Source organism: Thermobia domestica, chromosome 4, assembly GCF_964235325.1.
Source record: "Thermobia domestica chromosome 4, izTheDome1.hap1.1, whole genome shotgun sequence".
Classification (NCBI taxonomy): Eukaryota; Metazoa; Arthropoda; class Insecta; order Zygentoma; family Lepismatidae; genus Thermobia; species Thermobia domestica.
In genome coordinates, this window is record NC_137457.1 from 236,014,231 (window position 1) to 236,041,107 (window position 26,877).

General features: G+C 34.5%; 1 pseudogene; it reads right to left on the bottom strand.

The window, feature by feature from the left end:
• Positions 1-21,833: 21,833 nt before the first annotated feature.
• LOC145683061 (cytochrome c oxidase subunit 1 pseudogene) overlaps positions 21,834-26,877 on the bottom strand; it is a 36,231-nt pseudogene continuing 31,187 nt past the window's right edge.

The following is a 26,877-nucleotide window of genomic DNA, read 5'->3' on the forward strand; positions in this document are numbered from 1 at the left end:
ACTGGCGGTCATTTTTATTGGGGTACGTTTTCAATTGCGGTTGGAAGGGACCTAGACCTACTGCCAGAAATGTCTTTGCCTTTTCACAACCTTTGACTGGATCACGATCTTCTGAAACTTCATCTTGTGACACTGTTTCCAAAGTAATACCGTCATTTGAATTCTTATCTTCTGAGACTTCATCTTCTGAGACTTCATCTTCTGACACTGTTTTCACACTAGCACTTGAATTCTTATCTTCTGAAACGCAAGAAGTATATTGTGTAGTCACTATTTCAGTATCTCCTCTGGCACTGTCAATATCGCTAAGTTTCGGCTTCTTACTAAAATATTCCAATAAAACTCCTTTTTTTTTAGCACTGCATATTAGTCACAACAACTTCCTGTGAAACTTGAGAAATGTTCAAATACCCCAGATAAAATATAAAAAATGAAACCACTATACACCGATACACGTGAAGGCTATATATGCGGAAAAAACCTTCAAACGAACTTCTCACTGCCAAGGAAGCCGATTTCTTTGTAACTTTCGGGGGGGGGGCATTCAGACGTGGGTTTGTATATTCATAAAATACATATAACAATACAAAATACATATTCAGAAAAATACATGGGGGCACATATGAGCTTTGGGGGCCCGGTCCCCTGGCCCCCCAGAATCGGCGCCCTTGCTCACTGCAAACACAAACTTCAGAATAAATCAAGTGTGTTATTTTTGTTTTGGGTGCCAGGGTGGCTATTAATAAAAAAAAATCGTTGTTTTAACCTTACAATGCTCCCATTCCACTTTACAACAATACCAGATGTTGCTATTTTTGTGACTTACAGGGAAAGCAATAAAATATCTTTTGTATTTAGGACCATAAGATTTCCGACAAAGAGCCGAGTTCTGAATATCTCTGCTTATCCTTATAAAACACTTCCTGTATCCCAGACAACACACCGACCTGTTCTTCCTTTGACCATCAACGAACACCACATCCCCTTTCTCCAGCACGCTCAAAGTTCACTGACCTTTATTAAGATGGATGTGGCAAAACATTTATTGCAAGACATTACCAGATATGGTTAAAATCAGAGTTCCACTCCCGTTGTTATTCTAGAACTTTTTTCAGACTTAAAGACAGTTTACAGTCGAACATTTTATAATAATATCAGCATAGATACCGTAAGACAAAATTTTTAATAACTGTCCATTGCCTAAGAAACAGCCAGAATCAGTAAGGGAGAAGGTATATGAACATCTCTAAATATTAGCATTTTTAAAAAAAGATATATTCAATCAGAATTTTTCACTGCCTCTGTGATCCTCCACCCACTCCCCCCAAAAATGTTCTGAGTAAGTCCTGTATTTATTCTAATTACAAGCATTTCTGATGTAACAGAAAAATAAAGAAATCATGACAATACAGTTTATAAATTATTATTACCGTCGTAAAGGAACATGTAATGTCTAAAAACGAAAAAAGCAATAAAGTGAGGTGTGAATCAATTCAGAACACATGCATCGAAAGTGAGTGACAATTACCCAGCTAGTAGTAGAGAGGCAGTGTCAAGGCTTCAAGTGAGCCGGAACGCTCGGCACTAAGTTCTGGCAAATCAGCCTGTTGTCAGAATTTAGTTCGTGTACAACAATTGTCACTTTACAAACATTGTGCATTAATTTTAATTAATATTTTGGTTCCGTCTATGAAACGACTATTAATATGATCTATCAAACCAGATCTGGAACATGGATCAGGGATTATTTACTCCCATTGTTGACTGCGTTCTCGCAAATCACTGTGGATAAGCATTCTGGTGAGGTGCCTTTTCACTGAAGCCACTTTAAGCCCTGGGCAGTGTGTATGCCTAACAAGCAGCATTTTAAAGGTGGAGCATGGCCACGAACTCTGTTCCGATCGCCCATCCTGACTGAGTGACTGAGGTTTAACCTAGTATCTTTTGTCAGGCCAGGGTCGCTGTTTTTTCACTTCCTTGCCCTTCCTTTTTTTCTCTTGGCCTCGTTAGTCGCCTAAAGACCTTAATACTGTGAAACAAAACATAAAATTAAGCAAAATGGTGTTGTATTCGCTTCAGCTCAGTTTATAGATAACACTGGATGACTATCCTAATAAACTTCAGAAATGTGGGGGCAGTTGCCTCCCTTGCCCCCTCTAAGTTACGTCCATGCATGGCTGCTCACTTGAATTAGTTTCAAGACTGTTTCTGAGTAAGTACTTTCTTCAAAATAATATTAAAAATTATACAAAGATTTTCGAGACATTCGAGTCGAGTCGAGATTTTTACGAGCAGTCTCGACTCGACTCGTGTCTCGACTCGAAAATTCGAGTCGAGAAATATGCCTGTCTCGACTCGTCTCGAATTTTATTGAGCGTGTCTCGACTCGAATCTCGACTCGAATTCGAGTCGAGTCGAGTCGAGATTCGAGACTTGTCTCGATTCGTGCGCATCCCTAGTGAGAAGTGGTCAGCGGTGCCAGATCTAGCAGAATGATGCTAGATCTAGCATAATCTGTATGTCTTTTAGCATCTAGCATCTTACTTTTAGCATTCTGCCCAAATCTAGCATAATTTCAGCAAGTTTATCAACAAGCCGCAAAACCTGGAGATGAGAAAGAAGTTGGTCCTGGGAAGGAAAAAGAACGGCAGAAATGTATCCTCTCCCATTGATTCACACAGTCCGTAAACCACACAAGCAGTCTTATTGTTCGAAGCAAGTTCGAAATGGCGGGAGGTCATCCCTTTACCGATGCTTTTAGAGAAGCAGTGTAAGAATATAAACAATTTAGTTAGAACGAAATCTGAAAATGAGTTAGCCTATTCATAAGCTAACTATTCATAAGCGTTCGCCACGCGTTTTTATTACTGATGCGTAAGCTTGAAATTCGCTGACCATGTATTTAAATGTGGATGGCTAATCACAAACGCTAAAGCAATAAAAAATGCGGAGAAAACGTCAGCTCGAGTGTATTTGGTGCGTTTCGGAACAATAGACCGCCTGCTGTTTAAAAGATGTATAAAGGAAGGACAAAAAGGAAAGACGTGTTGCTAGGCAAGGGAATTTTAGCAAGAATCAGCTGCTTGGAAGATGCTTTTTGCAGAGTATTGGAACTCTGCTATTATAGACCTGGACCTGGCAAAAAGACCTGGGAACCCTGACTGGTTCGCAGTATGATTTATAGCTCCGGAGAAAGTAAAATTACCGAATAGCTACTTTGGTCGCGTTCGCTAAAGGGTTTAACGCTTCGAAAACACATTCTCAAATAGCCAAACCCTTAGAAAACGAGTTTTATTGGATACTATAGCTTCTTGACGTTAAGGTGAAACATATAGCACACAAATGCAGGTGACTCCCAGGCTTTTCGCCATGTGTTTAATCCAGTCCACCCTAGAGATGCACTTTTTTTAAGCTCCACCCAGGGTTTTCAATCCTTTGACTGCCAGGTCACTTTCTTTCAAAATATGCAAAGAAACACTTTGAATTCATTTATACGACATATTTTTCTTTCCTTATTCTTCTTTGAAGCCAAGCTTTTCCTGCTCTTAAAATGAATGATTATTCAGAATAATTCCAAGCAGTGAGTCTGGCAACGACTGCACTAGTTTAGTTGAGATAAAGATTTGGTACGTGAAGTATTGAGTTCTATCCTCGCATTCTTGCGCGCTGTGTATTTTAAGTTACGTTTTTGTATCTCAACTTCGGTTTTCGTTTCTTTAAAAACTTCTGAATTAGTAATTATGAGGATCTAGCACGATTTGACCGAATCTAGCATAATTTCGATCAGGTTTTGGAATAATTCCGGGCTGTTAGTCTGGCAACGCTGTTAGTGGTTAGCAACACAACATTGGTGTAATAGGCGGAGAGAGAGCAGGGAGGGATTGTTTCACTCCATCTCCATGTCAGTGTCAAGCACGTGAAAAGACTATAATGGCTGTCTGCGCATGCGCTGAGAGCAGTGCCTGTGGCACAAAGGCACTGAAATTGTGCGGCGAAAAAGCTAGAGAAACAAGTGGACCGCGTTGCCAATGTGTGTGTAATTACGCAAAATGTGTGCAATTTTGTCCTGTGTGCATTTTGTGTGTAATCCCAGTCTGTAGTCTGTATGCATTTTGTGTGTATTTTGGCACAATTCAAAATTTTGATCATTAATGTTTGCAAAGTTCCTTTCATTCATATATTCATTATTTCCATTTTTTATGAAAATTGCCTTCTAAAATCTACGAGCGTGAACGCTTGACTCCAGGACGGCGGTGTCATGACCAATAGCACCTCCAAGCAAAGCCACTTTGTTCAAGCAAAGCAATATGAATGAATGCTGACCCTTAATGCTGGCCAAAGCATGAAGCGGAGGGGGTAAGAAGTGTTTTTTCTGTCTTCTCACCACTTGTCAGGAAATGCGATTTTGCAAATAGCTGAACGACAGAGTGAATGACAGGGATGGAAGATTTTTACTGAACGAGAAGGTGACGATATTACTATAATAATAATAATAATAATAATAATAATAATAATAATAAATCAAACGCTGAATCTTTGAACAATGGCTAATCGATGTATGTATAGGTGTGTACATCATTAGACATAATACACATAAGGCCTATAGATAGCTAGCAGATCCGTAGCCAGCCCCGCAAAATATAGGCGGGAGTCGGCTGAAGTTAGGGATCGGGGTATGAAAGCATGTATACAAAAGAGGATAGTAGAAAATGGTGATGTTGGGTGGTGGTGAGAACGGATGTAAACAAAAGAAAGAATAATTAGAGTAAAAGAGAAATCGTGTATACAATGCTTTGCAGCTGTATGTTTTAAAGATTAATTGAGAAAAAGAGGTGGGTTTGGGAAAAGGGTTGTTGTTGACTTCCGAAACTTGAATAGTAAACAAAAAGAAAGAATAATAGAGGGTAAAAGAGAAATCGTGTATACACTGCTTTGCAGTTGTATGTTTAAAGAATATTTGTATAGAGAAGAGCTGGGTGGGGGAAAGGGATTGATGTTGTTGTTGACTTGCGAAAGTTGAGTTGTAATGATGTGGGGTAATAGAAATTGTGTATACAGGGCTTTCCAGGTGGGATGTTTATGAAAATAATAATCATAATTATTTCGATATGGACTGCACACGCATAGAGGTTATTTTTATAATTAAAAAATCTTGTTAGAATGCGCATCACGGCGGTCAGTGGCGGAAACGCTACGCGACGCGGTGGTAGTCGGCGTTCGCAAATGGAAAACACCTGCATGTGCGGACGCGACTAGGATTAAACATGAAATGGGAGTAGACACGTCTATATCAAATTATGAAAAAGAGGAAAGTGCTAACCTTGAGTTTACTCACGCAAACCTAGGAAAATGAAAAGCAAATGAATGTTGTTTACGATTGTTTAACCTTGAGTAAAGACAAGTACACATTGAATTTCCAAGAAAAGAAAAGTATTGGTTTAGAATGGACACATGAGAAGAATTTTGGGAATTTTTCGTAAAGAATTGGTTGCTTGTATAGGGGATGAATTGTTTTGAATATATTGGAAAAATATGCGTGGTACGAGAAATAAAAAGAATCTTGTCTTTGAACGGAATAGGAGAGTAGTATGAACATGGTGTTGTTAGGACGCCATTTTGTTTGACGTAAGCGTTTAAATACTGGGTTTAGGAAAATGATATATGTATTTGCTGCTCTGGCTCCCGTACGCAAGCTAGTTTTTGAGGAGGACGAAGACACTTTACGGTGTCCACCATCACCGTTGAAAAAGATGAAGACAGGAATAATGGATTTACCAGGGAAAAAGTCAAAACACAGGCCAGATTCCCCGGACTGCGTCGAAGTTGTGTATTTATCATCATCTTCTTATGGTGATATTATTTTATCATCAGATTAAACTGATTTTGAATAAGAAGGTCGCCAAACACTATCACAAACAGTATCACCTTCTCCACCATCATCTCCAACGTTATTGGCAAATACAGGAACAAGATTTTAGAGTTTGGATTGTACCTGCGGGAATTTTAAAGTAGACCCAAATTTTATATTGAAATCGAATAGAGAATGGGAGCCAGACAAAATTTTAATCTGCCACGTATGTGCTGAAGGTGTTGAGATCCGAAAGGACGACCACTGCCTTTCCATGTCTGAAGAAGAATTGGTGGAAGGAGAGGTAAGAAATTTAATAGAAAAAGAAATTGATGAACTGTTTTATTCCTATGCAACATCGGATATGATTGGTACATGCACACAGGAGATCTCTTACGAGACATACTATCATCTCAAAGAAGAGAGGGACAATAATTTTTTAATGAAGTGATTGAGATTTTTAAATGTAAAGACAGAAAGAAATCATATTTGAAGTAAGTGTTTACCCATGTGAAAATAGATTAAGAATTCGTGAAGTGAACCGTGAAGTGAATATACATGAAGAAATTGAAATGCGTTTGTGTATATAGTTTAAAGACCAAGAGAAAGTGAAAGGTGAGTGCGTAATTACTTTTAAAATAGAAGAAAAAACATATTTAAACTATTTGGCTGCGTTTAATCATGTATTTATGTTTTAAAATATATTTTGCATATTAATGAACTTGGCGATGTTGAACATATTAGTGAAGTTTGTGTTTTAAAAACTAAGTGTATACTTGCATTTAAACAATATTTCTTCATGATATTGGAATTTTTGCAGTAGAAAATTTATCCAACTAAATAACTCTTATTGCTTTGCTTGAAGAAAGACAGTGAAATCTCAAGTATAAACTTTATACGAAAAGTGTGTGAACACAGAATTTGTTGAACCGATTTTATTACAACGTAAACATGAATTTTTAACATGTGTTAACGACATACATAATTATTGACATACAAGATTCTTAAGATTTCAAATCATGAATTTATTATTCGTTAATTTTGTTTAACTGGATGCGATGATACAGTAAATATGCATTGTTTAATAAAATCACCAGTAGAATACAATGTACTTCCGTTAGGTTGTCAAAAACAAATTGAATGGTTAACATTAAACTTTGTATAATCAACCATTTATTGCAAAGGTGCAGAAAAAACACTTTGAATTAAAAATATTTTTGCACTAACTAATATTAATAATTTGCAAAATAAACAATGCTCACTATAAAACACACTGTATGCGTAAAAATATGTTTGCTTGGATCGTTCGACAACATTAACTATTGCATTTTGAATGATGAAATTTTATTTTTTTTGTAACTGAATGATAAATGAAAAATATAATCAAATAAACTCATTACAGCAATATATGTTGTTTTTCTTTTTCGAAAACTTTTAACATTCAAATAAACAGAAAAAAATCTTTTACGAAGTAAAATGTGGGAAAGTAATACATGTTTTATATTTATATTCTTTTGCATTTACATATATTAGTTGATGATTAGTATTATTGCACATGTGTGCATTATTTTCATTTTTCGTTATATCGTTTTATCTTTTAAGAAACTATTTAAACAAACTTGAATATAATAAATAATCTTAGAGAGAAGAAATTTGAAAGGCAAAACTAAGTAAGTAATTAACTAACTAGCAAAGTATTACAACTTGAAAAATAAATGTATGATGTTTTAGAGAACGAGAGTGTTCTAGAACACGAAATAAAAGATTCACCGCTGGAGCGCAACATTTGTAGAGAAAAAGAAAAAGAAACAGTGTCTTGATACTGTTTGTTAGTTGTGAGTATAAATTCTTCGTCTAAGACGCGTTTGTGCATTAGCAAAAGTATGAATTGCACATGTAAGAAATCACGTATTGACACTAACTGTATTAAGTCAGGTTTCATTAATTGGATACCAAAGTTTTTCTTTGCCATGAATGTTATATCGGTTTGAAAAATAACAATATACATTGTTGTATCTTAAAAAGCAAGCATGTATTGGACTTGAAACTTAGGAAATTATGAAAGTACATATGAAATCACATAATATTCAGAGTAAGAAGGATTATATTCTTATTCAATATATTTTAATAAACATTATGAAACCGTTGTATTTCAGATGAAACTTTCTGATTACGATTTTCCAAGACATATATTTTTGCAGAAAGATTTTTACACCACATGAATATGATTGGAGATAAAAAATGTTAACTTTTGTACAACGCATGCGCATTCGTTTGTATATTTGTAAGAATGTTTAAGTAGACAATATTCGCTAAGATGTGTAGTAGACGCGTATTTGTTTCCGTGTATATTTGTCCGAGAGAAAAAGAAATTAAATTTTCTAATAGGCATAATGTTATTTTTGTAGATGATGATATTTCTGAAGAGCAACAAGATAAACTGAAAATATTATTTCCTAAGAATAAAAATATTGATACATTTAGAAGATTTTTCCATATGATGATTAAATTCGATTTGAAAAAGTGTATTATAATTTGCATATTCAAATTCCTGAATTTGATATTGTGAACTGTAAGTGCAATCAATTTAACATAGTGAGTTGTGCGTAAAACAACTTTTTGAAAATTATGAGCTGAATGAACCACTACTTTGCTTTGCTTGCTCAATAAGAATACCAGATGAAAAACTTCATTCATGTACATTAGCGTGTGATAATAGTTTGAAACGTGCTCTGTGGGAACTTGTAATTAAGAAAACTCGTGACATAGTATTTGAACTTTACTTCAAGAAACATTCTTAAACAGTACTTATACAAAAAATAAAACGCTTTTAAATAGATTTAATTTATCATACGAAGGCCTTTAATTTTCTGATACTGATATTTCTCAGTTACTGGAACTGTTTTAAAGAAAGATAAAAATGTTTATAGATAATAATCAATGCGTGTATAATTCTATTTCTTTTTCTGTGAATGAACACTGTGTTAGAATGTACTTCAAGATGGAAGCCACAAAGTAGACTTGTGTGTTATGACTGTTTTGAAAATCGATGTATTTTAGATGGACATGAATACATTAGTTTAGACTATATGTTATGCTATAATGCATGGCGTGGTATGGTGAATATACAAAATTTTGACGACTTATATGAAGTATCAATGCATAGTGATATTGAAATCGATGAATGGACATTTAATTATTCGTTTATAATATTTTATTAAACAGAAACTATATTCACTTAATTTTGGAGTTACTCCTCGGAAAGGATTTCTTTTATAATTTTTAATTTTTTTGTTCCTTTCTGTTAGTGAAACATGCACATTTGAATGAAACGCAACACTGAAATGTATAAATTGTAAATACACTTTATATTGCTTATTGGAATTTTTACTATGGTAAAATCACTTACATTGCGTTTAGGGAAAATAGTGTATACCATTGTATATCTTTTCATATCATATCATATACTTTACTAGAATTTTATTCATGATTCATAATCAGCTTTACCATATTTATGTACACGGTTTTTAAATTTTATATTATGTGCAAAAAATTTTCTTTTGTAGATAAAATATTCGTTAAAAGTATTTTTTCTCTTATTGTTATTTCTTTAAAATGTTTTAGTTTTTGTTATTTAAAAAAATATTTTCACTTTTTAAAATCTGATATCATACCCAGACATTTAGTTTTTAATTTCATATTCAGATAGTTTGAAAAACACGTTAACTTTTTAAAATTAGTAACAGTAATATTACGAAGTGTGTTAATTATATTTCATGAACATTACATAACGTTACATAATACGTTGTAACACTGAACAATTTTTAGTTGATTCGCTTGTTACTTTTATTCTTACTCATGATAAGCATACTTCGTAGAGCAGATATACTGTGATCATATTAAAATTGCATAGGAATCTCTGAGCAATCTTTGATTGCGATTACTTTATTCGTTAGTATTTATTTAAATAGGATAATTTGCGTTGCAAATTCAGAGCAACTATTATATTAAAATGCCAAAGGAAGCTCAGCATGTATGTTGGTTCGTATTTATTTAAATAGGATCATTTGCATTGCAACTTGTATTTTGATGGATCGATTTCAATGAAATCTCGTAAAGAAAAACTATCTTTCGAAAATACTAAAATGTGTGAACGTATTAAGTACTCGAACACTCTTTGAGTGTGATTATTTTATTCGTATTTACTTGAATAGGATCATTTGCTTTGGAAATTCAGAACAGCTATGCTCTGATCATATTAAAATTCCATAGAAATCTCATAAGAACAGTTATGCGGTGATGGTGTTAAAGAACTCGGTGTTAATTGTTCATATTCTATTTTTAATTGATCGCTTCCAACTTTAGTTGGCTTGTATCTTTTCAACCTATCGTAATTTTATTCATTTAATTCTGCAAGAACTTTGTTGTTAACTATTGATTGGATCGCTTCCTATGGAAGCTCATTTATTTATTAGATCATTTCTTATAGAAACTTGTTCTTAAATTTGATTGCGAAAATACTAATTGTTTAACGGCTCACATCCTATAGAAGCTGAATTATCTATTGGATCGTTTCTTATAGAAACTCGCTCTTAAATTTGATAGCGAAAATACTAATTACTTGAGGCTCGCTTTCTATAGAAGCTCTGCGAACATCATAGTTGCGAAAATATTAAAATTTCTAATAGAAACTCGTTCTTAAATTTGATTACGAAAATACTAATTATTTTACGGCTTGCTTCCTATGGAAGCTCTGCGAGCAACATAGTTGCGAAAATATTAAAATTTCTTACAGAAACTGAGAGCAAGTACACTGTGATTATTTTATTCGTTCGTTTTTATTTAAATAGGATTATTTTTTTGCAACTTGTATTTTGATGGATCGATTTCAATGAAATCTCACAAAGAGAAACTTTCAAAAATACTAAAATGTGTGAACGTGTAAAGAAATCGCTTCTTATAGAAACTGTGCAACGAACATATAAAGAATTATATTTTTCATATTGCAAATTACATTTTACAATAAAATAATTTTCATGTATGGAATTATTTTTGTAAGTTCACATTCTACGAGTGATGTGTTAAAAGAATTGATTCGATTTTGCAATACAAACGATTTAAATAAAATTGCAAAGGAATTTTTAATATACATACACCGAAGTTGGTCTTAGAGATTGCTACGCAAGCAAAGCAATGAATAAACAGAATTTCATATAATGAATTATTTATACGTTCACACTTTTTGATACTTTCGGAATATTTTTATCGGCTTACAAACAAATTTAAAAAAACGAGAGGAAACGAGAGAATACAAAAGCAAAGCTTCTACAAGAATCTTCTTCTTTAGCAACTATTTTAACGAGTGTTATTATTATAAATAACACTACTTACTTGTACGTTCGAAGCGTAGCTGCGCTGAGTTTGCCACGCAAGCGAACGAATACATAACCAGAGTTTAATGTTTGAAACATTCAAAGAAAATAGTGATAATTGCATTTTACATTATAAGTAAATTAGAAAAATGAAAAGAAAATTTTATTAATACAAATCTTAATTTTAACCAAATTTAAATGAGTATCAAAGTTGAAAAATCATTAACTAATACTGAATTATTATGTGCAGAAAAAAATTTAAGTTGAAAGTAAGAATAGTGTTAAGAATAAGGAAGAAAAGAATATTATTTTGAAAGAATTTTTAGCGGTGCATATACTTCATCGGCTAACAACACTCACACTTACCTTCAGCATTTTATTTCTACTTCCCCTATAAAATTTACATCAGTGAGAAAAAAAGTTGTGTTTACTAGCTATTACCCAGTATCTATATTTAATCATTATATTTGCCATGCACTATTCTATACTTTAATACGTACAACACGAAAAAAATCATCCGTTTTCTTACATAGTAATTGTCGAACATTGTATTTCCCCACCAAAACCTTTAACGTCGAGGAACTTGTCTATATATTGTACTTCCATACTAACATATGTATAATGGAAATACTAACTGGGAATTATGCTATTTCTATGCACTGTCCTATATGTTATTATACCCAACGCATAAACATCATTTAAAATTACATGTATACTAACTTTTTCTTACAAGGATACCGTTCATTGCTGATATTTTTATACAACGCATAAAATCTCATAATATTAACTCTTAGCCCTTAACTATACCGTTCACCGCATATTGTGCCTTTACATTGCATACACTAATTGCCAGCCGTCACATATGCTGTGCAATGCATAGCAATACATTTCATTGGAAAAGTTAGCCATGTTTTAGTTTTCAAATTTAGTAACCCTGACCCGTGTTAGGTGCAACTTTAAGACTGTAGATTCAGACAACTTTCGTACCCCTGTGGGGGATGGATGAAGCAAATAACACTAGTTAACAAAGGTTTTGTTACATAAAAGGAAATACCTGTTCTTAAAGGAACTTTTTGCGCTGAATTCGAATATGCACTCGGTTTTTCTCCATCACGTACGATTTCCCGTAACAGAGGGATTTTCGGGAAAATCCCTCAAAAATTTCCCTTTTCGTTTATTTTAATCAAAGGCCACCGATATTAGTATGAAATCGCTAACAGCACAATTACATAGCAGGCATATACCTATCATGTTTCCTTAGCTACATGAGAATGTGATGTGTCATTTTTTGCATATTTTAAAACAGTAATGTGTAATATGTGTAAGATATTAAGCGTTTACTACCCGGTGTTGGAGTATTTTTGTATCCATACGATAAAAAGTGTACTATAAGCAAAATATTAACCAAATACTACCGTCAATGCGTCTCTCTTACTCGTCTATATGTACTACTCTCTCTTTTACTCGTCTGTATGCAATAATGTATAAGATATCGTTCATTCTAAAACAGTATTATTATATGCTATATACAAAATAACAAGCTTTACCGCTGATGGTTTATAAATTATGCAGAAAAAATGATAATATCTATCATCGTCAACGCCATTTTCTTTTTTTCAATCAGCGCCATATGTTTTCTACTTGACGCACCACTACTACCATTAGTTTGCGCGAGCGCCGCATACCTGCACCATCCCTACTTGCCCCGTGTTGTTAGTCCCGGATGCCGGGGTAATCCGCCCGCTACGATTTCTCGCCTTGTGCCGTTCGCGGCTTTTCCATTCGCGTGCGCGTGAAAAAAACCCGGACGCGGGAAAATGGTAGACAAAACGGCTTCACATTATCATTTACATGTTTCCGCCATATTTGATTTGCGTACACAAAAAGTGTATTCCACACACCTATAATCAATATACTGTGTACATTGATATTCAAATGTTTCCTGAAAGTAGTCGACAATAGTTAAGTTCAACTTTATAACAATTATAGACCTCAATATATGTATATAATGTGGAAAATGTAAAATAAATGAAAACAAAATGTCTATCGATAAAGGATTTTATTATCGTATATATGTCCTATTTATAAGTTTTTATATTACTATTGATATATCCTAATTTTAAATTTTGACCAGATTCTGCCATAATTCTACTGATAAGCGCTATTTTTAATTTTGTTCGCATGTACTTGAAATTCTACTCATATGTCATTATTCTAATCATATGTCCTATTTTTTAGTTTGTACTAGTAATATCATTTGTAAATATGAAAGTTAGTACGACATAACTTGTACATTCAAATATGTATATTTTTTAAGTATTATATGAAGTGCCAGAACATCTTTTGGTTTTATACTGAATGTAAATTTCCACTTTGGAATCTTTTTCATATGCGTAGGCATCATTATGATTGTATATTCCGTTAGTTTCTATAGAATCGTGTTTTCAAAAGTTATCTAATAAACGTACATGTGTTTATTGAAGTATTGTGCTAGCAGTATAAATTACTTCCTTCATATCAGTCGGATGATTAAGTAACTACTACAGACATATCATCTGTTAGCAACAATATGAGCTTAAAAACTGTTGTGTTTTTAAGAGAACACTTGTAAAATATTCTAATCTTGTACCTTAAGAATCAGACACTGTGCCCATACAATTATAATTTACCCAAAATATAGGAGAAAAAGGTCAGTTCTTTTTACGTGTTTATCCCTGATGTGAAAATGCTAACATTGCACAGCATTGAGGACATCTATTTCTCTCTCTCTCTCTCTCTCTCTCTCTCTCTGTGTGTGTGTGTGTCTTTCTATCTCTGTCTGTCTGTCTGTCTCTTTCTCTCTCCTTCTCTCTCGCTGGTTGCTTTCATTTTCCATATGCATTTCTATTGACTATCTCCCTCTTATTTACACTAACATCATACTTTTTTAGTTCATAGTGTACATATAGATTTCAAAACTAATTTTCAATATATATATATATATATATATATATATATATATATGACGCATGCATTTTCTTCTATGTATCACATGTTCGTTGGCAAGGAGAAACCCTAAAATTTTCACGATAGGTTCCCCTACATTTTTTACTTGATTACTAATTTCATGTATCACCTAAGAATTATACTTTATACCTCATTCCAACTGATAATTAAATTCTTTGAATGAATGTATCATATCTTATTTACACAGTATATTTAAAACTAACAAAGTTTATGGGTTATGGAATCCACAGGCTACGTCATTTTCCACTTTGCATCGGTATTTTTTCTCTGAAATCCATCTTAATATAGTACTACCATTTATTTCTAGAGCATCCAAAATTCATTTTGCGTACATGACCTGGCTATTTAATCCATATATATATATATCTTTTATTATCTATTCCTCTACATATATTTGAGAATAACAGATATGATTTTAAGCTTCAAATTCCTTGACAGAATTTGTGACGGTAGAAATTTTCAAATGGTCAAATTCTCTCCTTTTAATCTACATTTTAGTCCTGCGTTCTTATAGTTTACACCTGTTCCTAGATATTTGAAAACATTCACTTTATCACAAGCGAAAATAACTTTTTGCTACTATCAACACTCCAAATATATTTATATTAATGTCTGATTAATGTTTATCTTTTCATGTATGGGTGCGATATATTAATGGAAGTGTTTACTTCTGCTAGTTACGGCCCATCATAGCACTGTGGTGACTCACTGTTTTTTCATAGAGTGGTTTAATTTTCACTGTAGTGGTTCAGTGGTTCCTCATTGAATTTTCCAGCGCAATGAGTCAGTGCTACACTGTTTACGTGTTACCTCATTTATTCTTCACTACGTTCACTCTGCAATAAAGTATTTCCTTGTGATTTATGAGTCATACTCCCATCCCTCTCAATTTCCATTTAAAAATGTTGTACTGTCATTAAGCTTTTCATATGATCCATGGCATTATAAAAAGCCCCTCCAACCCGATGGATGAAACATTCAGATATTTTCTGTTTTCTTTGAATCCTACAGGAAATACGTGTTAGTACTACATAAATCCTTTGTAACATATAAGGCTTCATTATTGTGCTCCTTACTAGCTCCCTCAAGAAGCTAACGTTCATAAAAAGACGTAACCAAATTGCAGAAATATTCTCATTTACCGTCAATGTAATTATCAATACATTTTCTTTTCTATCAAGATATTTCTCAAAATGAGCTGAATAGTGTCAACATAATATACTGATAAACATAAAACAGTATAGAAGACCGTGAAAATATTCTGTTACATATCATTGTACAGTCCGCGGCATAAAATTTGTTACAAAAATTCTAAGTCCAAATTAATAACAAACTCTTGCCCAGTTTTCTTATGCATTCCCGATATACATGTATCAATCGATTAGTTCCTTCTAGTATTTATTCCAACTCTTCCCCGTCCTCCACCTCTCCTTGTCTAAAGCAGTGTGTGTGATGTAGTACACTCTTTCCATTCAGCTGAAAAAGGAACAGTAATCAAGTTTACAACGTTATAGCTTTAAAACAGTCTTTTCCATTCGTTTGTTCTGAAATATTTTTAAGAGCCTAAATTAAAGGAAAGTCACACAATCTTCCCAGAGCTTCATAAAAGCTTTAGTATTATTCTTTTCTTTCTTTAAAGAGTGCAAGCTAGTAAGATGCTCCCTAAGAAATCTATGGAAATTGCCAAGAGCTCTAAAATATCTACGGACAGAAACGAGTTTTATTCAATGATTCATTTAATTTCTTTTCAGTAAGTGCAAGCAAATGTTTCAGGGGCGTCATTTGGCCAGGACAGGAGGGTGTAATTCCCCCTCTCTTGAGCTTCATAAATACGTATTTTTGATCAAATGTAAAGTAATACACTAATAAAAAGTGAAAATCTAATGTCGCCGGAGAATCTCTTCCTTCCCCCTCCTCCCCGAATAAAGTCTAAAAGACACTGGTTTTAACAACAAACCTATAGAGTTACGATAGCACATTGCTAAAGAGCTTACATTTGGTTTCAAGAGTCGATTGAACTCTCTTTTTTACCTCGAAAAGGTAATGTAATATTTATACTAAGGGGGTTATAGTTATTTTATATTAAGAGATGTTAACGGTCTAATCCGCTAAAGATAAAAGTTAGCAGCTTCTTCTTGATTAATTCACATCTCCTTAGTTGGGGCAGGGAATCCCAATGATATCATTAACAGTGAAATGCCTCTTTTTGGCTTCAACTAAAAAGTAGGGGCCAAGAGGCCAAAGGCTCAGGTCGAAACTGAGTGCAATCGTTTGCTTCCTACTTATGAGATAAGTTGATAGCAACACCTTTTGGATTCAAACCAAATATTATACTTAACTATTATCCCGTTTCATTAGTCAGCTCATGTTAAGGACCCTTGATTTCATTCATGATAAAGGCCTATTAGGAGGATTACTAAGAATATTAATCTAACCAGAGATCAGGATAGTGTGTTAGTGTTGTTAATAGTAATTGTTATTGGTAGTAGAAGGGCAATTTCTACGTCGAAGATGAGGAAAATTACGGCAATGAGGAAGAATCGTAGGGAAAAGGGAATTCGGGCCGATGATTTGGGATCAAATCCACATTCAAAGGGAGAATTTTTTTCTCGATCGTTAATAACTTTCTTGGAAAGAAGAGTTGAAATGGCTATAACAATTAAGCAAATAATAATAGTTAGTAGGCCGGTCGTTAAGACTGTATTAATTGCCTATTTCATTTAATGATCCTTTTGATTGGAAGTCAAATATACTATATATATTAAATAGGCTTAACCTCCTCATCAATAAATAGAAATGTAAAGGAATAATCATACTACATCTACAAAATGTCAATATCAAGCAGCGGCTTCAAATCCAAAATGGTGAGTAGGAGAGAAATGTGATAAAAGGTGGCGTAATAAACAAGTGGCTAGAAATGTGGAATCAATAATAACGTGAAGACCATGGAAGCCTGTTGCTATGAAAAATGTTGAACCATATACAGCATCTGCGATGGTGAATGGTGCTTCATAATATTCGTATGCTTGTAGGGCAGTAAAATATAAGCCTAGAAGGATTGTGAGTAGTAGGCCTTGTGTAGCCTGAGTGTGATTACCCTCTATTAGTCTGTGATGAGCTCATGCTACAGTAACTCCTGAGGCCAGTAGAATTGCAGTATTAAGAAGAGGGATGTGTATTGGGTTGAATGGTACAATTCCTGCTGGAGGTCAGAAAGATCCAATTTCTACTGTTGGTGCTAGTCTACTATGGAAGAAGGCCCAGAAAAATGAAACAAAAAAGAATACTTCAGAGATAATAAATAAGATTATACCTCACCGAAGACCTAATGTAACTTGTATAGTTTGTAATCCTTGATATGTTCCTTCTCGAGTTACATCTCGTCATCATTGAATTATAGTTAATAATGTGATTAATATGCCTAAGAAGAATAAGGAGGGATCATATTGGTGGAATCATTTAGTGAGTCCTGTAGTTGTAATTAAGGCACCTAAGGCCCCAGTAAGTGGTCAAGGACTTTGATCAACAAGGTGGTAAGGATGATTTTGTGGTGCTGACATAAGTAACTTCTCTTGAATATAGTGTAACTAGGACTGCAAATACATATGATTGAATTACTGCGACGGCAGGTTCTAATATTAGGAGGGCAATTTGTCCAATTATTAGTAATGAGAGTATGGAGAGAGATAAAGAAGGGCCTGTATTACCTAATAAGGTTAAGAGGAGATGGCCCGCAATTATATTTGCTATTAGTCGAACAGCTAGGGTTCCGGGCCGAATAATATTGCTAATTATTTCAATGCATACTATGAATGGCATGAGAGGGGCTGGAGTTCCAGAAGGAACGAGATGGGCGAATATGTGTTGAGTGTGATTGATTCAGCCATAGATTATGAAGCTTATTCAAAGAGGGAGGGCGAGAGTTAGTGTAAAGGTTAGGTGACTAGAGCTGGTAAATACATAAGGGATAGGCCTATAAAATTGTTAAACAAGATGAAGGAGAATAGGGAAATAAATAGGAAGGTTCTTCCTTGATAGCTAGTGGGACCGAGAATAGTTTTGAATTCCTTATGAAGAGTTAAGGTAATTTTATTTCATAGAATGTTTGGTCGTCCTGGTAAGAATCAGAATGGAATTGGAATAATTAGAAGTCCAATTACCGTTCTAAGTCAGTTAAATGATATATTTATAATTGAAGTAGAGGAATCAAAGGTTGAAAAAAGGTTTGTTGTCACTTTCAATTTATGGTTGTTTTTTGATATTAGTGTCGCTTAAGGAAGGATCAGGTGTATTTGAATTACAATATATAATAGATGCGAATAGAAGGTAGGATAGAGAAAATATAATAAATAGGATGAGTCATTTTAGGGGGGATATTTATGGAATAGAAAAATACTATTGGGTAGTAATTTAAGCTTGACATGCTTACGTTATAATTAAACTAATTTTTCCATTGGGAGTAATTGTTATTTTACTATCTTTTGGTTTAAGAGACCATTGCTTACTTTCAGCCATCCAATGAAAGTTCTTGTATTATTTTTGTTATTCATTTAATGAATACTGAATGAGGGCAGGCTTCAACAACCGATTTGCATCTTTATTATTCTCTTACAACCTCACGGGATCTGGTTTTTTTTGTTTTATGCTATTACTCTAGCCTGGTATGTAGAAAATATTGAAGTATTAGTTTTGTTTCATCAAGAACTCATTGCTGATACGAAGAAACTTTTTTTTTCGTTTGTTGGAATTATAGTGCGTTGTATATAAAACTGCAATATGTCTAAACGTAAAAGCACTGTGAAACCACGTAAATTGTTTGTATAACCATCAAAAATTGAATATACACTTTATGAGGACATGTCTGATGAGAACTTCAATACATCTTCCGACGATGATTCAGATTATATACAAAGTGTTTCGGATGAGAATTCTTGGTGTACATCAAGTGACAGCGAAGCTGAAAGTGGTAATATAAGTTGTAACGTAAAGAAGAAAGTACATATTTCTCCTCCTGGTGGATCTGATCTTTTCTCCTCTGCCTCTACGTCTCAAGGAGAAAATATACGCAGTATATCGCCCAACAGTTGTATATCTTCAACGCCAACAGCACATAATCTTCCACGTTATCATCAACGAAGTAAGGAAGTAAGACCTGGTACGTACCAGCAATGGACACGACCTACGGGATGCCAAGCGCAAGTAATACAATTTATGGAAAACGAAGGTGTGAACCCAACTTTTGCTGCAGCTTTAGCACAGAGTGAACCTGGTGAGTTTTTCTCTTGCATGGTGGATGATAAGGTGATAAATTTGATAGTTCATTAGACTAATGTGTATGCCACTCAAGTGTTAACAAGTGTCTATGATGTAGGACCGTCGTCAAGATTACACGATTGGGTACCGACTGACAAAAATGAAATCAGAAAATTTCTAGGTCTAGTTGCGTATATGGGAGTAGTGAAAATGCCATCGTTGTCAGATTATTGGAGCCAGGAAGACATGTTCAGAAACACTTTCGTGCCTTCTATCATGTCAAGGAACAGATTCGAAATGCTTCTTCGTATGATCCACTTTGCTGACAACAATGCGTGTCCTCCAGGAGACCCGCTTCATAAAGTTCAGGGCCTGATTGATTTGTTAGTTGACAATTTTCAGAAAGCTTACACACCATCTGAAACAGTTTGTATGGATGAAACTCTTGTACCATTCCGAGGGAGACTTATTATGAGGCACTATATCAAACAAAAGAGACACAAATATGGTATTAAAGTGTTTAAATTGTGTTGTGGAACTGGTTATACATATAGACTTTTAGTATATGCTGGTAAAAACTTGGAACACACCAGAACAACTCCTACATCTGTTGTTATGTCTCTTTGGGAAACCCCTTTTGCACACCGGAAGAACAGTTTGCACGGACAATTGGTATACAAGTATTAAATTAACAAACAAACTTTTAGATGCCGATAGACATGTTATTTCTATTTTATGTAAGCATTATGTAACACAATATTGCTTCAAATATGTAATACAATATGTAAAACAATATTTGTATATTGAATAATGTATGGAAAATATAAATATCTCGCTCCGAAATTTATTGTGTTCTTGAAAGCAAAAACAGTAATTGGGGGAAAAGTTTAGTAGTGCACATTCTTCTACAATCCATTGTGTGTACTCAGAAGCAAATTTAAAGTTTGTGCAGTAATTCAGTTCTATTGTTGAAATAAATAAAGAAACCATTGTTGTGTCGGTCACCAGTGACCGACGCGGCGGGTAGGGATTTCTTAGAATCGGGCACACGTGCCCGACGCGGCAGTCAATGTGTTAAGCGCCCTGGAGTAGCATCTGCCTTAATACCAAAGGCGGGTATAGCCCATGAGTGAAGAACATCGGCAGCGGTAATTAGGATACGAATATCAATATTAATAGGCAATACAATACGGTTGTCTACATCTAGTAGGCGAAATGAACTAGGATTTATTTCATTGATAAGGATTATGTAAGAATCAAATTCTGTTAAGGAGAAGTCAGAGTATTCATAACTTCAGTATCATTGATGCCCAATTGTTTTAAGAGTGATTGCTGGCTGATGAATTTCATCTAGTAAGTATAGGAGTCGTAAGGAGGGAAGAGCAATGAAGATTAACGTAATGGCAGGCAAGATTGTTCAAATAGTTTCTAAGGTTTGCCCTTCTAATAAGTTGCGGTTAATATATGTGTTTGGTAGAAGAGAGGCTAGTAGATAACCTACAAGAACTGTAATTATGGTTACAATGAGTATTGTATGATCATGAAAAAATATTATTTGTTCTATTACGGGGGATGCTGCATCTTGAAGACCTACCTGATTTCAAATGGCCATTTCTAAGGAAGACGACTATTCTTATATTTGGGGCTTAGACCCAATGCACTTATCTGCCACCTTAGAAGTTTGTTAGTAAGGGAAGTTCTGCATAACTATGTTCTGCAGGCGGTAGGTTCTGAAATCATTCTAGAGATGTTGTTTGTTGATCTGAAAAGATTACTGGTCGAGCTCTTGCGAAGGCTTCTCATATAATAATTACAAGCACTAAGACGGCGATGAAAGAGAGGAATGAGCCAATGCTTGATACTATATTTCATGTAGTGTAGGCGTCTGGGTAATCTGAATATCGACGAGGTATTCCTGTTAGGCCTAAAAAATGTTGAGGGAAGAATGTGATATTTACTCCTATAAATATTACTAAGAATTGAATTTTTATTCATGTGGGGTTTATTGTCGTTCCTCTAAATAAGGGGAATCAATGAATAAGTCCTGCCATGATAGCGAATACGGCACCAATGGATAGTACATAGTGAAAGTGTGCTACTACATAATAAGTGTCGTGGAGAACAATATCTAAAGATGAGTTTGCTAATACAACTCCTGTGAGACCTCCTACAGTAAATAGGAAAATGAAGCCTAAGGTTCATAAAATTGAAGGTGAATAAGTTATTTGTGCTCCGTGAAGTGTGGCGATTCATCTAAATACTTTAATTCCTGTAGGAACAGCAATGATTATTGTGGCTGCAGTAAAGTAAGCGCGAGTGTCAACGTCCATGCCAACAGTGAATATATGGTGGGCTCAGACAATAAATCCTAAGAACCCAATTGCTAACATTGCATAAATTATTCCTAAAACACCAAAAGTTTCCTTTCTTCCACTTTCTTGGGTTACAATATGTGAAATTATGCCGAATCCTGGAAGTATTAAAATGTAAACTTCGGGATGACCGAAGAATCAGAATAAGTGTTGATATAGAATTGGGTCTCCTCCTCCTGAAGGATCAAAGAAGGAGGTATTAAGATTTCGGTCAGTTAAGAGTATTGTAATAGCTCCTGCCAATACGGGAAGAGATAAAAGAAGTAATACAGCAGTAATTACTACAGATCAAACAAATAATGGTATTCGTTCTAAAGTTATTCCAGGAGTTCGCATGTTAATTACAGTTGTAATAAAATTTACTGCTCCAAGAATTGAGGATACACCAGCTAGATGGAGGGAGAAAATGGAGAGATCGACAGAGGCTCCAGCGTGAGCAATGGCTCTAGAGAGAGGGGGGTATACAGTTCATCCGGTTCCTGCACCACTCTCTACAATTCTTCCTGTTAATAGCAGGGTTAGTGAGGGTGGCAGTAATCAGAATCTTATGTTGTTTAGGCGGGGAAATGCTATGTCAGGTGCTCCTAGTATTAAAGGCACTAATCAATTACCAAAGCCTCCAATTATAATTGGCATAACTATGAAGAAAATTATAATGAAAGCATGAGCAGTAACAATTACATTATAAATTTGATCATCACCAATTAAACTACCTGGTCGACCAAGTTCTGCTCGAATAAGAAGACTTAGAGATGTTCCTACTATTCCTGCTCAAGCCCCAAAAATCAAGTATATTGTACCAATATCTTTATGGTTTGTAGAAAATAATCATCGTTGCAAGTGAAATTAAATAGGGTGGCCGAAGCATTAGGCGATAGATTGTAAATCTATTTATGGTTAGTAAACCTCCTATTAGGTTTTATAGTCAATATTTATGATATCGGACTGCAATTCCGGAGTAGTAGTTAATATACTAAGCCCTAAAAGATCGCCTTTTATTTATAGCTTTGAAGGCCATTAGTTTTTTTAACTTAAAGTCTTTGTTTAAAGGATGTTGACAGTTAGAGGTAAAATAATTATACCTCTTAATGAAGTAATAATGAATATTGATCTAATTGATGTTTCTTGATTTTTTTTCATTAAAGATGTTCATGTTTGGTTATGGTGATTAATAATGAAGGCAGCGTAAGCAATTCGTATGTAATAGAAAAGGGTAATTAGTGCTGTTATTACTATTAGGGTGAGAATAATAAATGATATTTGTTCGGCAGTTTTTATAATGATGATTCATTTAGGTAAAAATCCTAAGAATGGTGGAAGGCCACCTAGAGATAAAAGACTAGTAAAAATAGCTAATTTTGTTGTTACAATGATTTTATTAGAAAAGGTTTGGTTGATATGGAATATTTTGTTTATTGCGAAAAGAGTGACTGCTATTGCTGAGAGTAAGGCATAAAATAGAAAGTAGAGGGATCATGCTATATCACTTAATAGTAGGGCTATAAGTATTCAGCCAGTGTGATTAATAGATGAGAATGCTATGATTTTACGTAGTGATGTTTGATTTAAACCTCCGATTGATCCTACTACTACAGACAAAGTTAGGGTTAGGTAAATTAGATTCGTAGGTTTTAGGCTGTAAGAGAGTAGACCAAGAGGAGCTAGTTTTTGTCATGTTATTAAAATAATGCAGTCTATTCAGAGTATGGCTTCTATTACTTCGGGTATTCAGAAGTGGAGGGGAGCTGCGCCTATTTTAAAAAGTAAGGAAATAGTGATTAAATAGTATGTAGTTTGCAGCCCTATGTAGAGTAAAATGATTGCCATTAAAAGTAAGGATCTTGCAATGGCCTGTATTAAAAAGTATTTTAGAGCAGAGTCGGTATGACGTTGATTGTTGGTCTTTGAAATCAGGGGGATGAATGATAGGAGGTTAATTTCAAGACCAATTCAAGTACCAAATCATGATGAGGAGGTTAGGGAAATAAGGGTTCCTAACACAAGTGTAGTAGAGAATAAAAGAGTTTTAGGATTAGTGAGCATTAGAAAAAGAAGAACAATCTTCATATGCGGGGTATGAGCCCACTAGCTTATCTTAGCTTATCTTTCTACGTCTTAGTGTAAGGTGCACGTTGATGTGGAGAACTCTTTTCAGAGCATCAGATGATTACGAAAGGAGAGAAAGATCTTCAGAACTGAGGAATTAAGATTTTAAAAAATCTGATTTCGGCGACTGGTTTCGAACCACGAAACTTGTGGCCATCGAATCATGACTTTATCCATTCTGCTACGGAGGATTCTATTACTCGTTCACATACGTTTCCCTTAGCTGCGTTGAAAGCTACCTTAAGGGAATATTCCAAAAGTTGACTCGGTAGATGCGCCGTTCAGTTAGGACGTAAACCTCTTGTAACTTAGTTACAATGTGCAGAATGAACTTCCTCTTCTTCAGGACACTTTTTAAGGCTTTAAAATTTGTTACTATTGTTTTAATTAAGTTACATTTGATAGAACCATCTGATAAAGTAGTGCCAAGCCCTGTGCGTCATTGTCTGTTAGGTGAATGGTTAATGTAAGTTACTTTTACGTGGATAGTCCGAGCTTCAAATCAAGACCATTCTTATTGATTATTTTATTTGAGCTACGCTCATACTGTATATTCCACAAGTTCAAGTTTGAAGTAATGTAGTCACAGCTAGTTTAATTCGAAATAATTTTCCAATATTATATTTGTTACTAAATTTGCATGGCACTCCTCACTTGTTTGTAGCCCTGCATAAATGCCAAATTGTTTTAAAAGTATATTTTACTTTCAGGTATTATTGATTTTTTAAAATTGTCCTTCAACTTTATTTTATAATTATTTTCTATTTCTTAATTATAAAATATTTTCTATTTATATTGTATTTTATGTTACACGTTTATTATTTAAATTTTATGTCTTACCTTTGAAGAGGAGCTTTTGACAATTCAGAGCAGCAGGGACATACACAGGATGCAGGCCTTGGCAATCCAGAGCTTTTGCCCCCACGAAATCACGACTTTTTTGTTTGTATATATATCTAATATTATAGATGGTGATAGCAGGGGCGGATCCAGGGGAGGGTGTTTGGAGTGATCGCATCCCCCAGAATAGGGAACATTTTATACTATGTATTTTAAAAATAAAACATATCCTAAGTATTTTTCATCTTTGTATTATAAACTTAAATTAAAACCTAAAGTAGATAGGCCTTACTTTCTTAAGAAAGTTAATTCTGCAGAACAGCTACTTCTCCTTTTCTAAATTTGTTTTTTTCTTTTCTTTTCTTTCTTTCTTTCTTTCTTTTTTTTTGCAATCCGCTCTTACCTTGATTTGACTTCGAACGACCGCCTCTCCCAAACAATCATCCTGGATCCGCCCATGGATGATAGACATTTTAGGAAAATATGCCCTCAATCGCTGAAATAAATTCCTGTCAAGCTTTCGATCACTGAAATAAATTTCTGTCTACGGCCCTGCAAAACAGTGTCGATTTTAGGGAGTGATCAGTTAGTAATGCCTCCCTGGAGCAACGACACTTCCCCAGAAGTCATATCTCCGATAATTCAGAATGTGATTTCTGCATTATCACTTTTCACTCTCAGTGTCTTGAAACGCACCAAAAAGGAACTGTTCTGAAGTATTTACTGGTTCTCCCTATGACCCAATTTCAATATGACCAACCTTGGACATATACACATCTGAAATATCACCTTTTATGTCAGTGATCCCGAAAACTATCCATTCGACACAAATATAGGATATTTTCGATTCTTTATTCCTGTCACCCTCCCATTGTCAACTCGAAGCCAACCAAGGCTTATTTTGGACTTACGCAGCATCCACAGTGTCACTTTTCATCTTTGCACATGAAGTCGACACTAATTTCGTTCGTATTTGACTACTTTTATATGTCACCTTTACCTCTTGGTAGGGATTTTTTCAGTATCTCGCCCCCACAACTATGGAGAAATTTCAACCAACTAAGTATAATTATAAATTATCATCTGAAACACAACAGTACGGGGGATCTTTTTCGCAGAGGAATTCGTTAACTACTGTTTCATTATCAATGTACTGGCTTTTTTTGCTGTCCATGCTGAAGATCGCCAAAGGGCTAAACTTCATCTGCACTATTGTGCAATGAATATAGGTTTTAGTGGTTTAATTTACTGAATACTCGCTTAGATGATGCTCTCGTCACAGAAAAAGTGATATACAGTTAGAAAAGAAAAATGAAATAAAATATCTAATTTTTACGTCCCACGATTATGCCGACTTTGCTAATGGAGAGAGTAATGGTAAGAAATAAATGAAATTGTTTAATGAAAAAAGTGGGAGGAAACGGGAGAAACCCGAAGACACTTATGAACACGGTGTTTGTCCATAATAAAGTTCATTCGGCGAGAGCTGGGATCGAACCAAGGACCCCATGCACCATAGGTAAAGTTATAAAAGAACATGCGTCTAAACAAGTACGGAACACTACTATCAATGAGAGTTATATAAGATTAGATATTTAGTTATTTCATTCTAAGTTAAAATTTCAATCAATCTTGTTCTTCATTACTGTTGGAAAACTTAAAGTTGTTGCTGCAAGGACGTGATAAATCTTTTCAGTAGACTTCGCAGTCCCCTCCACAGCTTCTTTTTCATATAAGGCTAAAGTAGTCTCATTTTAGACATCGAGAAAAAATAGTGGAATTACAAATTTTCAATGGGCCCCGTTTTACTCTGGGCTCCCTCAACGCACTGCCGTTAGCAGCAGATGCAGTTTCTGCTTTTAGGAATACTTTCTAAGGCAGTAGGAGTTTTTTTTTAACTGCTGTATGAATTAAGTTGTATTTGCTAGAAGTGTTGGTTAAAGGAAACTAAAGATGCTACACTCAAACACAAATAATCTCTTTCGAAACTCTAATGGAAAACGAAACGAATCGTCCTAAACATTTTACGCTTTTGAAGAGAAAAAGAGCAAAGCAGTAATTGCACATACGCTTAATGGTG